The 16,697-nt window shown below is 35.1% G+C and overlaps 1 long non-coding RNA gene across 1 annotated transcript; it reads left to right on the top strand.

Annotated features, from left to right (window-relative positions):
• The first annotated feature begins 3,038 nt into the window (after positions 1 to 3,038).
• On the top strand, positions 3,039 to 15,649 carry LOC122117450. The gene is made up of 3 exons (XR_006149164.1): positions 3,039 to 3,202; positions 3,944 to 3,978; positions 15,483 to 15,649. It is a non-coding gene; the product is annotated as an uncharacterized LOC122117450 (long non-coding RNA).
• Positions 15,650 to 16,697: the final 1,048 nt, after the last annotated feature.

Raw genomic sequence — 16,697 nt, forward strand, 5'->3', positions numbered from 1 at the left:
TATGTAGGAAAAGACCTTGCTTATTATTAATAATTAAGTAGTATTTGATTTTATGCAAATATCACATTTTTGGACCAGATTTTTAGTGATTGCCAGTACTTTTAATGAGATCCTTTACTTTTAAAACAATGTCCCAAAGTAATGTTTTAATTTCCTTAAATTTAATGGCCACATATTTATTCTTAGCTCTTTGTTTTGAACTTATTTGCAATAGTTCTTTTGAACCATCTCTGACAACCCTTCATGTGTCTATTTCTTTTCTCCTTTTAGTAAGTATGAACTGCCTAAAAAGTTGGAAGTATATAGATTTTCTAGTTGTCTTTCTGTAACTATCATTTTATATAATTTACCACTATGGAGAAGTAGTTAGATGTCCTGCTCGTCCTAAGACATTTAGCTTAATGAACAAAATTATCCGGATGACTTTGAAGGCTGTTACAATTGAAAAGCACTTGTTTAAAGTGAGGGTCTCCACTAGCACAAAACAACCAAGAAGGCTGAGTGATTCCAAAATAGCTGGAGTACCAATTAATTTCTGTAAACTTGAAAGTGACAAGTGGTTTGAATGATACATTTACTTTTATTTAGATCAAAGCTTTTTTTTTCCTCATCACCTTCCAACTTCCTGGATAATTCTCTACTTCTTTACATCTTCTCAAGTGCCTGGAATAAATAGGTCATGGCTAAATTTTAACTCATGTTATCACAATATCATGTTTATATTTATGTGATTGATCACTGCTAGACTGCTTGGAAAACAAGCTGACACTTACTGATTAGTCTCAAAGCAGATACTACTTGACAATGTATTAATACTGATAATTCTCCATGTTGCTAACATTGTGGAAGTAGTGTTTAAGTATCTCTTTTTTACATGGTAATATTACTTACTACCCAATTTTACATTTCCAATATAAAAAATAATTTAAAGGCACTCATTGGAGTTTCAAACTTGAGAGCTAGTCTTTGCTTGCTATGAGTTTAATTTATTTATCTTTCATAAAAGGAATTTAAAGAGCTATTTTAAACAGTGCGTTTAAAAGGTAATGTGTACCTCTAATCCCAGAACTCAGGAAGCTGAGCACAAAGGCAGGTTATTAGTTCAAGGCCATCTTGGGCTACTTAACAAAGAAAGACTGGCTTGAAAAAGCAAACCACATCAAAATTAACAACCAAGTACTGTATAGTGATGGTTCTGTGTGAAGAATCAAAGCAACGCTTGATATGAGAAAGAGAAACACAATCTATATATTCGTAGAAGTTATTTAGATGAAGTAAGTCTATTCTAGGAAAGGGTTGAGGTCCTGGGACAGGAAATACATTTCAAGTAGGTAGAACAAAAGCTCCAGAACAGAGAGAACCTACTCTTCATGTTACCTAACTCAAAGTAGCCAAGTATGTCTGGATGATAGGGAAGTGAATTAAAGTGAAAAACTCAGGGTAGTTTTTAGCAGATCATGTTTCTACTATAAAAAAAGACACCAGAGTTCAGCTATAACTTCTCTATATAAATCAAAAATTATCCAAAAGCATTAGAGGATCCAGATGTATACTCTTTAGGTAGCTGGGAGAGCATATAGGATTTTCTGCAAAAGTGCTATAACTTGAAAGAAATATTAATTCTGGGATGGGTATGTGGTTCAGTGGTGGAGCATTTGCTTAGCATGGGGAGGCTCTGGGATTAATCTCAAGGATTTCCCTCCCTCGTATTGGATGCAAAAGTATTATTTGGTATCATAACCTCAAATTACATTTAATTTACAGCTAACTAATACATTTAGGAAGACAAATTCGATAGACATAATCATCTGGAAATTCTTTGTTGCAAATGGAACTTGAATTTTAGAACATGAGGAAACACATGTGTGATTAATAAAAGGGAATCTTTTAGAACTAGTAAGGTAAGATAAACCAAACAAAACATTTTCTCTGATTGAAGTACTAGACATAATTTAATGGTGTTAACGTTTTTATTTCTAATATACAAGTGTCTACCTGTTTGTTGACTCTATTGTGATGTCATATGTACTATGAATACTTTCATGCAATTATTAAATAGCACCTTAAATAAATTTACGTGATATGGCTTTACTAGTTGTATGACAATTTAAAAACAAATTCAAGAAATAAAACACATGATTTCTTTCATAAAGATTTATTGTTTATTCAGTTAATCATGTGACTCAAATATGGATTCATTGGGTACTATGCCAGGCAGGGCTCAGGAAAGTAAAGGTCTTAAGAAAAAAAATAAATACTATAACTTTCTACCTCAGGATAAGAATGTATCTGCATATATCCCTTGGTAAGTCCCAAGCTGTTAACTCAAAAAACAATGTAAATCATGGTAAAAATGAAAAAGAAACCATTGTCAGATACCAGAAAAACAGACCATGAAGCTGGGCACCAATGGCTCACGCCTGTGATCCTAGCTACTCAGGAGGCTGAGAGCTGAGGATTGCAGTTCAAAGCCAGCCCGGGCAAGAAAGTTCATGAGCCTCACCTCCAATAAAACACCAGAAAACCAGAAGTAGTGCTGTGGTTCAAGTGGTAGAGCGCTAGCCTTGAGCTGAAGAGCTCAGGGACAATGCCCAGGCCCAGAGTTCAAACTCCATGACCACAAACAAACAAACAAACAAAGCCATGAAGCTTGTACTTCAGGAATGTTCCTATAAAATCTAGGGCAGATGGGATCAAATTGAGGACTATAACAACTAGTCTGTGACTAGTCATGAACTAACTAGAAAATTCAACTGAGAAGTAGGAGAACAGGATATAAGTTTTGAGTCTCTTGACAAAAATCCAATTTCAGCATAGAAACTGGGCATGAAGTCCCCTGAGGTCATCAGAGTAGAGCACATAAGATGATATTCGCTGATGCAGCAGCGTCCCTCGCAAGGACTCTGACAAGGAAACCATGGACAGGAGCTTTGCTTACTGGTCAACAGTATGGAAAGGAAACCTCTCAGCAACACAGAGAATTTCTTCTTATATGACTGCCTCCTGAAACTACTGTTTCTCATTACAGATGCATGGAGGATGGGAATGAAGTTGCAGAAAAATGAAAATATTTTTATCCCCTTCTGCCTACAGTTAGAAATTAGAGAAGAATCCCAATAATGGTTGGCAGACCTTTGATCAATACCCTCCATTGAATAAAATACTGGACTCTGTAATGTTGAACCAAAAGAAGATCCACCAGGTAAGTAGAAAGGTTTAGTATTTCCAGGGAAGAAAGTATTGTGAAGAGTTAAAGCTAATGTCCTTTTAAAGGGACATAAAAAATAGATTCATTCTAAGAAGCAGGCGCAAATTCTCATAAATTTCCACTTCATGTATTTTCCATGACAGTGGAGGAAGCATAAGACATATAAAAATGCAACAATTTAGACTTTTTGAATAAAAAGTTGCATTTAGATACAAAATTCTATTCTAAAATTAGAACATGCAATGCAGAATCTGTAAATTGGAAGGTGCTGTGGCACATAGCTATTTCAGAAGGAAACTGAGCCCAGGAGTTCAAGGCCAGCATGTCTGACACAGCTAAACCTCTGTCTCAAAGGAAACAGAACAAAACTTCAATAACAGGCCAGAGTGTGGCTCAAGGTGTAGAGAACCAGCTAAGCGCAAGAGAGCAAGCAAGCAAACAGAGGCTCCGGGCCCCAAGTTCAAATTCTAGTATTGTGCCAAAATAAAGGATATGATGTGGTGTGCACATCTGTAATCACAGATGCTAGGAAAGTTAGCAAGACCTTATCTGAAAGACAAAATGTAATGAAAGGACTGGGGGCATGGCTCAAATACCAAACTGCTTTTATAGCATATTGGGCATTCTGTGTTCAACCCCTCAGTACTGAAAGAAAAAGAACATGATGATTTAAATGCTATAAAGTTGGTAAAAAAAAACACTTAGGTATAAAACAGAATATTAATTTTTTCACAGAGTTCAAGATGCTATCCTCACAAACACACTTCAAGGTAAGCTCTATTCTACTGTTGATAGATGAATGAACAGAGACAAAAAGTAAGCAAATGGCCACAGATTAAAATAAAAGTTGTAGGCTGGGCCCTGGTGGCTCACGCCTGTAATCTTACTTAGGAGAATTAAAGCTGAGGATTGAAGTTTGAAGCCAGTCCAGGAAGGGAAGTCCATGAGACTCTCATTTCCAATTCATCTCCTCCCAAAAGAGAAAATATACTCACAAGTGGCACAAGTGGCAGCACCCAGGCCCTGAGTTCCAGCCCCAAGACTCCCACAAAAAATAATAAATAAATAAATGTTTTAAAACCAAGTAGTATAACCTTCATGGAATGAATGCTTTCATTTAACTTTAAAAAAAATTCAGTTAAAAAATATTGTTATTATCTTTACATAACTGTACACAAGAGTTGCCATTTAAACAAAGAAGTTATGAGTTCAAAGCATCTTGATCCCTGTTAGTTATAAGTAACAAATAAAGAAGCAAGTTTTTCATAATTACTTTCTCTAAACACCGAATCCCTGAAGACCAAAAGTTTCAAATGCAAAAAGTTCCGGTATTCTGTCTTCAGAAATCTAACATCTCCACCTGAAGGCAACACCATGCTGGCCTGTGCTATGCAAATACCCATACCTCTGCGTACTCTTTCTTAAATTTTTATCTAAAGGATATTTGTCAGGAAAAAAACCTATATTTCAAAAAAATAAAACATTGATATGAACCTACATAAATAAGTTTTATATTTTATACTCACAAGTAAGTACAATACTATGATTATTATACTTAGAGCCAAAGTCAAAAGGAATTATAAAGAAGGAAGACAGTATTTTATGCTTGTTGAGTATTTACTAAGAGCCAGTTGAATTTGACACTTTATATAGCCAAATATAAAATAAAAATGTGGTAAGTATTGAGATATTCAATTTTCATGTTGTGAAAATAGACTCAACAAGTCAACACAATTTCACCAGAAGTCACACAACCAAGTAGTGGTAAGTAAAGCCTGAATTCAGAGGCAAACATTGTTTTTACTTTAGAATGGGCAATACTTTGTCTCATAATAAAAATGGTAATTAGTAATTAGTTAGATTTAAAATGTCAAATAACTTCACAAATATACAAACAAGTAAAAAAGCAAATTAACAAGCCTGAGATTGACAACTGATATAAGATGGCATCTTTTGCTACATTTTTGTATTACCTGATAGCCTTTTGTTCTTGATGCTGACAGAGAAATGTAAACTAACTAGATAATCCTAAAGTTTGAATATTGCCACTACTGTGATAAAATGGATGTATTATGTCTGTATTAATGTCCTCCAATGGTGGTGACAAATGGCCACAAACAGTTGCTTTGAAGGGAACGCATCATCTTACAGTTCTGGAGTTCAGAAATCTGCAGTAGATTTCTCAGCGTGGAAATCAATGCCAACAGACTCCAGGGAAAAAAAAGAGACCCTATTTGATTTCCATTGCTTTCTGATGTCTCTCTTAATCCCTGTCTTTAGATTTCAACAGAAACTCTATATCTATGGTAATCAATGCTCACCCTTTTACCTCAAGCTACCTTCGATACATCTCTAAAATCTAGCCAAAGTCCTAAGACATGGTGTCATTATACTAAGCTATACTTCGTTTTATTATTTAAGTACTTGTACAAAAGGGTTTCAATTCAACATGTCAATTTGTAAGAACAAGTAATCTTGATCAGTGTCACCCCTTCCATCATTCTCCCCTATCTCTTCCAACCCTACTCATCCTCTCAATTTACCTGGTTTCATTTCACATATGTACATTGAATAGTATGACTTCATATACCCACCCTTCTTCCTCCATTCCTCTGCCCCCTCCCCTTTCTCTCTCTCTCCCTCTTTCTCTCTTTCTCACACACACACACACACACACACACACACACACACACACACACACAGAGGTTTCCACTTCCTGGTATTCATTGTGTTCAATTCAAAGTTAGAGCTGGGTGTTGGTAGGCCAGACTAGTAATCCAGCCATTTGGGAGGCTGAGATCTGATGATTGAGGTTACAAGCCAGCCTAGGCAAGAAAGTCCGTAGGACTCTTGTCTTCTATTAAGGGTTCTGAAATGAAGCCCCAGGACCAGCACAAAAAGGAAATGGAAAAAAATACTGGAAACATATTATGACACTAAAGTTGATACTGTTCTTAAAAATACAAGCTTGTACACATTTATCTCCTTTGGTTAAGGGATGTTTCTATTATCTCCTGAAAGTTTCATTAAAAAATTAACTATATGCAAAATATGGTTAAATTGGGAAAGTGTTGAGTGCAATATTAAATAAGTATGAACATTCTAATTAGTTTATACTAAAAGTACTGTATCTTTGTTTTCACAAAAGTCTTTATTGAAAAGTATGGGAGCTGGGTACTGTTTCCTACCTACTCAGGAGGCCAAGATCTGAGGTTAGTTATTTGAAAGCACCATGGGCCAGAAAGTCTGTGAGACTCTTGTCTTCAATTAACCACCAAAAAGCCTGATGTGGCGCTATGGAGCCATGACACAAGTGGTAGAGCACTAGCTAAAGAACAGTATCCAGTTCCTGAATTCAAGCCTCAGGGCCAGCATTAAAAAATAATAATAAAAATCATGGGAAGGGAGATTACTAACAAAAGAGCATTATGATATTTCTTTCAGGTTAGTATAGTATATTTGCAACAAAACATGGGTATATATTCCCTGAAGCTGAACGTTCTGACATTGCTACCTCCTTATGTATTTTTGATGACCTTAGTAGATGCATAAATTATAAGCACAAATAAATAAGGATTGAAGTTCCATAAATACATTATACAAATGTACACAGGTTATCCACCAGTGATGATCAAACCTTTGTCATGATATTTCAAGATGTTTTTATACTGTATCTTTTTCTGTATTTCATCATTAAAATGTTTAGGCATTTTAAAGAACAAAAAATTCTGACAGAATTTTTTTCATTCCTTATTGCTTTTGGCTTAATTCTATTCCCTTAAAACTAGAAATAAAATTATTTTTGAGAACAATAGAAAATAGAATACATCTAAAATTTAAATTTTGCTCTTTTTAAAAAAAGATTATTCTTTACAATCCCACTTCTTCCTAGTTCTGACTTAAAACGTTGTGTACTTTGAAGTTTCAGGCTTAATGTGTTTAATCACATTCTTTGAGATGTTAAAATACATTTGGAAGATTGAAATGTTGTATTTTTTAATTAAAAAAAAATAGGCTACATAGTAGTGAACAAAGTAGTATTATTTAGATACAATATGCTGTCGGGGCAGTAAATGTGACTTTTCCCGACATATCCCTGATCCTGCCATAGAATTCCTAAAACCCTTGGAATATCCTGAGTGACTAGATTTGTTTTTAGATTATTCATAATGAGTCCCTTGTTGTATTTGAGTTTAACCTACATAAAGAGTTTCAGTGGGAGAACTGGACATACATATGATTAGTGGATTATAATTTAAAGGGTTCCCCTCCTCCCCAGTCTCTGGAGAGGAGAACCAGGTTGAAAAGTTCAGTCTCCAGTGACCCACGGTTGATTCAGTCAAGTACATCTAAGAAAAAAAGCTCAGTGATTCAAATGACTCTTGAACCATAAGTTTTGGGAATCTTGGGGTTGGTAAGACATATGGAAGTGTTGGGAGGTTGGTGGTCCCAAAGACCATCGTCTTCCCTTCAAGATCGATTGCCAGCTTATCCATTTGGCCATTTCTATGTTGTATCTTTTCGAAAAAAATTTATGGTAGTACTGGGGTTTGAACTAAGAGCCTGGCACTAGTTAGGTTGATGCTCTATCACTTGAGCCACATATCCAGCCTGGCTTTTTGCTGGTGATTTTGAAGAAAAAGTCTAGCAAACTTTAGTACCTGGGCTAGCCTTGAACCAAAATCCAACAAATTCAGCCCATTGACTAGCTAGGATTTAGGTATGAGCCACTGATGCCCTGCTTCTGTGTTACATTCTTATTTATAATTGATGATCATACTTGATTATAGATGATAATTGTAAGTGTAAGGTTTTCCTGAGTCCTCTGAGTTGTTCTAGTGAGTCATCGATTGTAAGGGACATGGGCTCTTAGCACTTCTGATTTTTAATAAAGTTGAACAGAAGCTTGGGAAGCTTGAGGACCCTACTGGCATCTGAAATGAGGATTATCTTGATGTAACAATAGGTTGGGATTGCAGTTGTTTTCAGGGAATGAGAGAATTATTAGAAAAGGAAATTGTTCTCCACAGTATAAGTGATAATTGAGATAATAGAATTATTTTATTGTACTAATTTTGATCTATCCTGTAAAATATCCCACGATGAAATGTCAGGTAGGATAAATATCACAAATATATTACTTATCATCTTAACAATTTAAGAGCTGTTCTTGGCAAGGAAAAACTTCATCAAGAAGCAAAAGTACAACACACAAAACTTGTACATTCCATGATTTAGTAGAGCAGTGGCACAGAGTCATTGTTTATACTTATGAATAAAAATTCCAGTTCAAGTATCTACTCATAGGATTGAATCTTTTTTTGAGTGGCAGTTTGGGATAATCATAAATTGAGGCAGAATTTTAACATTGAAAAGAAGTGGTGGAACCCCAAAAAGAAATGCCATTAATATTACCAACTGAAACCTGTGTCACTGGAGATATATATGGAGTGGAGTCTATGACCAATCAACATTTTCAGTCCTGTCTAGCCAATATTGCTAAAGTTATGACCTTGCCCTAGGGTACCTATTATGTGAAGCAAAGTTGTGCTGTTCTTAATGCAAATTTGGTGACTTCAAGTGTCTTCTTTGACATTACCAAAAAAAGATGCTCTTGGCATATATATATTCAATTTGCATGGGAGAAAGTTTGAATTATTGTCTCTAAAAACAGTGCACTTGGCTTCCAATGTATGGTAACAATCTACTTTGCTACTTTGATGGAAGTCCCCAGTGAGATGCTTCTGAAAACATATGAATACTTACAGAGTCACAATTGTGCTACTAAGTAATTAATGTATTATAACATCTATTGGAGGATTATTTTCTTTGTGGTAGACAAAGAGAACTTTTTCTGTATGTATGGAGCTATCATTCATGTTAGGATGGGGCTGGAACAGATAATAAACAATTACCATAACTTTTCAGAATGATAATTGGTGTGACAGGGTAGGCAGGATGTATAGTTGCCAACTGTGGGCAGAAAGAAAATTGTGCAGTTTGAGAACAGTACAGATCAGATCAAGAAATAAATTGCAGTCAGACTTGGGACTCTAAAACTGGTACATGGACAGGCAGGTAACAGATAGGAGAGAGTTTCTGTATACCCCTATTTTCTATCCTGTTATCAGAAAACGGAGCCTATTTTCCAGTCAAAACAAGTAGCAATTATCCCTTGAAAGAGCAAGCAAAATGGATCAACAGATTAAATTACTCTTTTCCATTGAGACTCCCAAATTATGAGCTCCAAACTAGCCAAGGGTAAAAAAAGAACAAATGAGACAAGCTAATCTTTGGACTTTAAATAAATGGTAAATAAGAGCAGAAATAAGAATTTATGGAAGTTGAAACTCTATAGAGATTTTTGTTTCATCTAGTATCTTTGGTAAGGAAGTAGCTCCAAGTAGATTCACAAAACCTAACACTCAATTACCTTGGAGTTATAAAAGTCTATGAATTAGAGATTATCATCATCTCAATTTTAGAGACCTGCTAACTATGACAGTGACAAATTAAAAGATTTACCCAAGGTCACATCTCTAATAGCTGCTAAAACTGAGAATTGAACTAAGCATTCTGATCTAAGAGTAAAAACTCTCTAGGTAGTGGAGAAAGGTGAAATATTCCTGCTAACCCCCCATGACAAATAAGTGTTTGCTGGACATCACAAATTTTGGGATGTTCTGTACATATCTCTTGCTTTCTAGCTGAGAATATTGACAGTATCCCAGACAATATTAAGAAGGATAAAGCCAGGAACTGGCGGCTCATACCTGTAACCCTAGCTACTCAGGGGGCTGAGATCTGTGGATCTCAGGTCAAAGCCAGCCCAGGCAGGAAAGTCCACGAGACTCATCTCAAATTAACCACCAGAAAACCGGAAGTGGCACTGTGGCTCTAGTGGTAGAGAGCTAGCCTTGAGCTGAAGAGCTGAGGGATAGCACCTAGACCCAGAGTTCAAGCCCCATGACTGACAAAAAAAGGGATAAAATTTGAAATACACTTTCATACTGTCCATTGACAATACGTAGACTTAGATATATTGTACCTTACAAAAGCTGAATAATCAGAAATCAATATGAGCAATAAATGCTAATTTTCTCTACATAAAATAAGGAATCCTGGTAATCGTGGACCTAATCATGATAGGATAAAAACATATCTAAGCATACTTACTTTAGAAAATAAATTTTGGTAAATATCTATGTTGTGCTCTTTACAATTTCAATAAAATATGGCCTGTAAAAATGACTAGAAAATGGACTAGACTGTAATATTGGATGACATAAAAAGAGTGGCATTGATCAGAACTAACACTGGAAAATAATTCATCAAATTATCAGAATTCATCACATCAGCAGATTTACATAGAGTGTGCAGGCTGAGGAGTCAGAAGGTATTCTGGATCTATTAAGTGTTTTATTATAAAATTAGAAAAAGAAATCATCAACCTATGTTAATAGCGATGATACAATTGCACTAGTGACTTACTCTTGTTTACATCATAGGTCACGGGTGCTTCTCCACACAGAGACAAAGGGGAAGAAGGCTGTTAGTCCAGCCTGAGATTGCTACTTTTAGGCATTTATTTACTTGGTTTTTGTTTTTCTGTCTTCATATATCAATGTTTATGTGCACCACATTATGTATTCAATAAAATCAAACCACAGGTTATATTTTTCTAACTCATAGAATATTATTCCAGTACATGAGAAATAATTATGGAAATCTTTTATACTGATTATCTCATAATAAAACCTAATGCTTGGGGACTGTAGAACTTGAATACAAGATACAGGTTTTTTTTCTCTCCATATTTTTCTATGTCTCTTCCTCCCTTCCTTTCCCCCTCCTCTCCCCCTTAAAAGACAGGATCTCACTTTGTAGCCCAGAATGGCCTCAAACTCTTGATCCTCCTACCTCAGCCTCTGGAGGACTGGGAGTATATGTGTTCCACACCACTTCCTGCTTACTACTTTAAAAAATGTTCCTTTCTTCAAACCAGAAGTGCAATATTCCAGTAATTCACCAGTTGAATATAAAGGGAAAGAAGAGAGGGATCTGATATGTGTTCTCTAGGTATTTCAAAATACACAGTCCCGCTCCCTTGTTCACATACAGGGGAATCTCCTAGATAGGGAGTATGAACGCCTCACAAATGTAATCATGCCAAAGCTGACATAATCTACGTTACCCAGCATGCTGTTGGCACAGATGCAAGCAACAATGGTAAAAATAGTTTCCAATATCAATATATGGGAGTACCCTAACACTCTGAAGAGTCAAAGTAGGTTCTTGAAATATGTGAAAGAGAAAGAGCAGAAGAAAGAAGGTGATTCTAGGGTGAAGCAGCAGCCTGCTCCACCCAGAGACAAACACTTGGTGGAAATGAATTGGAGAGGCACCAGAAAGGCTGGAAGCTATTCCCTATGAGCTCATGGTAGAGTTATATTTTTAGTAACTGATGTAAAACAGATGTAAAAATAATTGTAAAACACCTCTCAAAAAAAAAAAAGTGAGGGAGAAGTTGGGAGGGAAAAGTAGGGAGGGAAGGGATGGTAGGGGAAAAACAAAGGGGGGTAACAATGCTTGATAGGAAATGGACTCATTACCTTGCTCATGTAACTGTAACCCCTCTGTACAGTATCTTTACAATAAAATATATATTAAAAAAGGAAAAAAACAAACGTGAAAAACAATAACTTAAAAAAAGCTTCTGGCTGTTAAATGACAGAAGAGAAATAGCTAAGTGGCTATTCTTGGATTACAAATGAATATGTATTCTAGAGAAAATAGATTCCTTAATTTGACCCTTTATGGTAAAGTAAATTTCAACCAACAGATTATGAAGCAACAACTTTTCAAAAGAAGCCTGTGATAAAGCTAAGGTACTTTGGAAATGAATACTTGGAAATACTTATATCATTTTTCTTTTTATCTCTTCTTCCTCCTCTTCTCCCTTCCTCCTTCTCCTCCCTCCCTACTTCTTCTACCTCATCTTCCTCCTCCTCACTCTTCCCTACCTCTTCCCCCTCCCCTTCCTTCACTTTGCCCCTCTCCACCCCCTCCTTCTCCTCCTCCTAGTACTAAGGTTTGGACTCAAACTGTCCATCACTTGAAACATGCCTACAGGCTATTTTGCTTTGGTTATTTTTGAAATAGGATCTCTCTTTTTGCCTTGGTTAGACTGGACCTCAGTCCTCTTATTAATATTTTCCATAATAGCTAAGATTATAGGCATATATCATAGGCATATATCATATAGCTTTTTTTGTTGAAATAGAGTCTCAGGGACATTTTTTTTTCCAAGACAGCCACAGATCACAAATTACAGTAACCAGAATGATGTGGTTTTATTTAAAACTGACATATATGTAAACATGAAAACATTTTTCTAACCTAATTGAAAATCTTATATATGAGAAATTTTACTTTATTTTGAAACCACTTGTATAAAATGTAGAATCACACTACATTTTTATTATCCTACAAGAAAAACTGTCAACAGGAAGGTAGAAATTTACTAACCAAATTTTAACAACAACAACAACAAAAACTAATACTTGAGAGTTTGAAAGTAAAGATCATCTTACACAGTTAATCTAGAACTTCTTCCCTTGGATCTTCAGATCTCTAGGTGTGAATTGTTTTTAGATCTAATTCTTTTCAGTTGTATTTATTAATACCAGAAAATATCCAGTCTCTAGAATCAGGTCTTAGATATTTTTATCAGAAAACATCAACCCAAGTTTCCAAATCAACAAGGCTTATTCAATGAAGTGTGTGTGTGTGTGTGTGTGTGTGTGTGTGTGTGTGTGTGTGTGTGTGTGTGTGTGTGTGTTTAGTGCTCAGATGGATATCAAGGTCTTGTACAAGAATTTGTGGTAGGCAAATACTCCACAATTGAGCTACAGCTTCAGTTCTTTTAATTTTTTTACAAGATTTTACTATATGCCTCAAGCTGGACTTGAACTTGTAATCTTCCAGCCTTAGTCTCCCAAATGCTGGGATGACAATATATATCACCATGTTCAGTTAGAATTTTTTTACTGCTATAAATTTAATGAATAATGTTTTTGAGACACCATAAACACTTTTAGCTCTTAATACAGAAAATGAGGTAGTATTTTAAGCTGTTACATCTGTATCTCATGTTTTCTAAATTTTGGCTGCCTTTATATATTTTATTGTGGTACATAGGTATGATTTTTAATGGATAAATAAAGATTTATTGTGGTGTGGAACAAGCCAACCATGACTTACTTCTTACGCAGAGTCACTGACCACCTTAGCCAGACCTCCTTATAAATTATCCTAATTATATTTGAAAGACAGTAAGAAATACCTACCTAAAAATGCCTTTTTAGAAGGATATATGTAGTCTGTCTAGATTGCTTATTGTAAATCAATCTCCAATGTTTAGATTTATGGAGCAGAGCTTGCTGGGGAACCGGATATGGTGACATAACCATGCAAGTGAATAAAAAACTGGGGAAATCCCAATTCTGAAATGGCTCCTTTGAGGAAAAAGTTTCCATAACCATTAGAACTGTGAACTTCACTCTGTGTGTGAGTATATGTGTGTGTCTGTCTGTGTACTCTGTAGGTGTGTGTGTGTGTGTGCGTGTGAACCCAAATAGTACATATTTATGAGAAAAGATCTTCTTGAAAGCTCTGAATAAAAATTTTAGGTTTTGTTCTAGACTGACATTCTCTTGTTTATTGCTTATATCTTTCAAACCATTAGTAAGGTTCTGTGTTTTATATTAGATAATAGCTATGATTCATCTGAAAATACTTGGATAATTCAATCCTCAGGATAACCTAAAAGTTCAAATTATTTTATTGATGGAGTACAATATAAGATGTGTCAATGATACTGTTATAAAGGAAAATACAGCGAGAAATGGTTGTAGACTAGGAAATATTAGCAATACCAAAAATGGAGACCTCTGTATCATATAACTTCAATTCACAAGTGATAAAAAGGAAATTCAAACCAGCTTAAACCCTATGAGAACTGCTTCAGATCATAGGTTCAGATGTGATTGGTAGAAAGGATGGAGGTCTTCCTGTGATTTTTCACAGAGTGGCTAAGGTAAGGCTGGCGAAAGCTGGTAGACCAAAATGGAGTGGCTTGTTTCAATGCTAACAAAAAAGTAAATAAATGAAGCTGAGAGGTTCTGAAAGATGCACATGTACAATTGCCTATTGCTATCACAAATTAAACCTCTACAACCACCTCAATCATCCTGTACCAAGGCTCCCACAATCTTACTACACATACATATCAGCATGCGTGCACACACACACACACACACACACACACACACACACACATGCACGCGCGCACACACACACCTTCTCTAAAGAAATGTGCCCAACATCTCTAGTTTTCAACTTCAGATTGATAGCAGGCATATTATCAATCTTTACACCCAAAGATTGGATTATAGCTTCAAAATATCTGATCTTATCTCTTGATTTTGACTTTAAAAACATTCCCTTGTTTCACCCTCACAGTTTTCACACACAGCGTTTTCTATGGCACACTCATTCAGACTATAGTGTGCTGAAATTACCAAGTACATATCATTTTTTTTCTTGAAAGAATCTCTCTTTGGTTGTTATTTAGGTTGACAGAGCCATTGATAAGTTGTCATGAGCAAAGACTTGAAGGAGTTGAAAAAATGAGTTTAGAAATATCGGGGAGAATAGCAGATGGAGCAGCTTGTACAGAAGAGATAACATGGGAACATACTTCCTGTGTTTTTGGGAAATCAAGATGGCCTGTATAGCTGGAGCCATAAGCAAAGGGGAGAGTAGAAGAAATGAGCCCAGGGACCTAACAGTGGACACATGTCATGTAGCTCTTTTCTAATCATCATCAAGACTCTGACAGGAAAGTGATTTGAGGGAAGTAATATTTTTAAACAAATCATCCAAAAATAAATTAATGAATGATAATTATCATTAATAAAAGAATTACAGAAGCAGAAGTAGAAAATACCTGAAAGCAGAAGTTAGGGAATTAGAAATAGAAACCATATCTCTCTTACAGGAAGGAAACTCAAGTTTGCTAATAAATTTTCCCCTTATGAATTATGAGTTATATCAGCCAACAGAAATGTGCAATTAAAATATTAACAGTTAAGTTATAATCCCATGTACTGCCATTTAAGGAGTTGTACATTACACAGAACACCTCTCTGAAGAAATAGCCCTGCCTTTCTTCCTTCTATCATAGAAGAATAAACATATTCCTCTTCTCCAGAGGGTATAGCACGTGCATATGGGAGGACAAGGCAGCCCTCATCAGAGGATCAAACCCAACAGCACCATGACTCGAGAACTTCACAGCCTTCAGAAGTGGGAGAAGATACATTTTTGTTTTACCCTGGGGGGAAAAATAAAGGAGGGGGTAACAATGTTCAATAGGAAATGGACTCATTACCTTGCTTATGTAACTGTAACCCCTCTGTACAGTATATTTACAATAATATATATATATATTAAGAACAAAAAAGATACATTTTTGTTCTTTATGAGTTACGTAGTACTGATGTTTTGAAGTAGCAGCCTGAACAGAATAATTTCCTCTTCCTCCTTCAACAGATAATAGCACTCTGCTGAATTGTGTGTTATGTAAGCACATTTGTGTTTTTATATTTCATTAATTTCTGCTGCTATTATTTTATCCTTCCATGGGTGAGTAATTGCTGAGTTTGTTAATTACTAATGAGTTGTTTACTTAAATTACTTTTTCCTTCCCTCTCTCCTTCCCTTCTTTCCTTATCTATTCTTCATGTTTAGATTTGCTATGTATTGTTTCCCTCAGTTTTACTTTGATCTTTTTTTTTAATTTCCAAAGTTAAGTTTTCAGTTTTCTTTTTGTAATTGATTTCTAGTTAGTTCCACTGTGGTCACAGAACAGACTCTGTGTAATTTTAGTTATTTGAATTATTTTATAACAACAGTTATTTTAAACATGTTCAGCGTTAGTTTGAAAGTTTATTGTGTGACTGTTAAATTTAGAATGTAGTGCAAAACTTGTTAATTGTGTTTTTAAAATCTACATTCATTTTTCCTGTTCTAACATTTATAAAAATATTTTGTTAAAGTTGTTACTATGATTATGATTTGCTTATTTCCTTTTATATTTTTAGTGTATATATTTATGATTTAGGAATTTTGTTATTAGATACATACAAATTTAAGGGTGTTACGTCTTAAGAAAATGTTTACTATCAAAAGCTATATCTAAAAAAAGTGATGTATCTATTTGTAGTTATGATATAAGCATGTTTCTTTGGCAAAATGGTTTTTGTTTCTAAACCCATATGAAGTGAAACAACTAATTATGTAGTCATATCAAATAAAATGCAATATATTAAATAATCCTTAATATTTTGTAGATGATAATTTAAATTGCATACCTTTCATTGACTGTGCAGTTATTTACATCTGCATATGTATGCATTTTTTTTAC

The sequence above is a fragment of the Dipodomys spectabilis genome, unplaced genomic scaffold (assembly GCF_019054845.1).
Source record: "Dipodomys spectabilis isolate Male_0828 unplaced genomic scaffold, ASM1905484v1 ptg000141l, whole genome shotgun sequence".
Taxonomy (NCBI): Eukaryota; Metazoa; Chordata; class Mammalia; order Rodentia; family Heteromyidae; genus Dipodomys; species Dipodomys spectabilis.